General features: G+C 39.8%; 1 protein-coding gene across 3 annotated transcripts in view; it reads left to right on the forward strand.

The window, feature by feature from the left end:
• LOC107666717 (interleukin-2 receptor subunit beta) overlaps positions 1-259 on the forward strand; it is a 20384-nt gene that overhangs the window by 12352 nt on the left and 7773 nt on the right. The window lies entirely within an intron of this gene.

A 259-nucleotide genomic window follows, 5' to 3' on the forward strand; every position in this document is an offset into this window, starting at 1 on the left:
GATAGATAGAACGATAGAATGATAGATAGATAGATAGATAGATAGATGATAAACAGACGGACAGAGAGATAGATAGATAGATAGATAGATATTTACTAGAGTCGTAAAGGGGTTTCAGGAGCACAACCACAAACTGTGGTCAGTTCTCTCATTTACAGCTTCTCGGAAATGTGAGGCCCTGAAAACACACAAACACACACACACAGACACACAAACAAACACACACACATACACACACACACACACACACACACACACA

Source organism: Sinocyclocheilus anshuiensis, unplaced genomic scaffold (assembly GCF_001515605.1).
Source record: "Sinocyclocheilus anshuiensis isolate Anshui unplaced genomic scaffold, SAMN03320099.WGS_v1.1 scaffold91, whole genome shotgun sequence".
In the NCBI taxonomy this organism is placed as follows: domain Eukaryota; kingdom Metazoa; phylum Chordata; class Actinopteri; order Cypriniformes; family Cyprinidae; genus Sinocyclocheilus; species Sinocyclocheilus anshuiensis.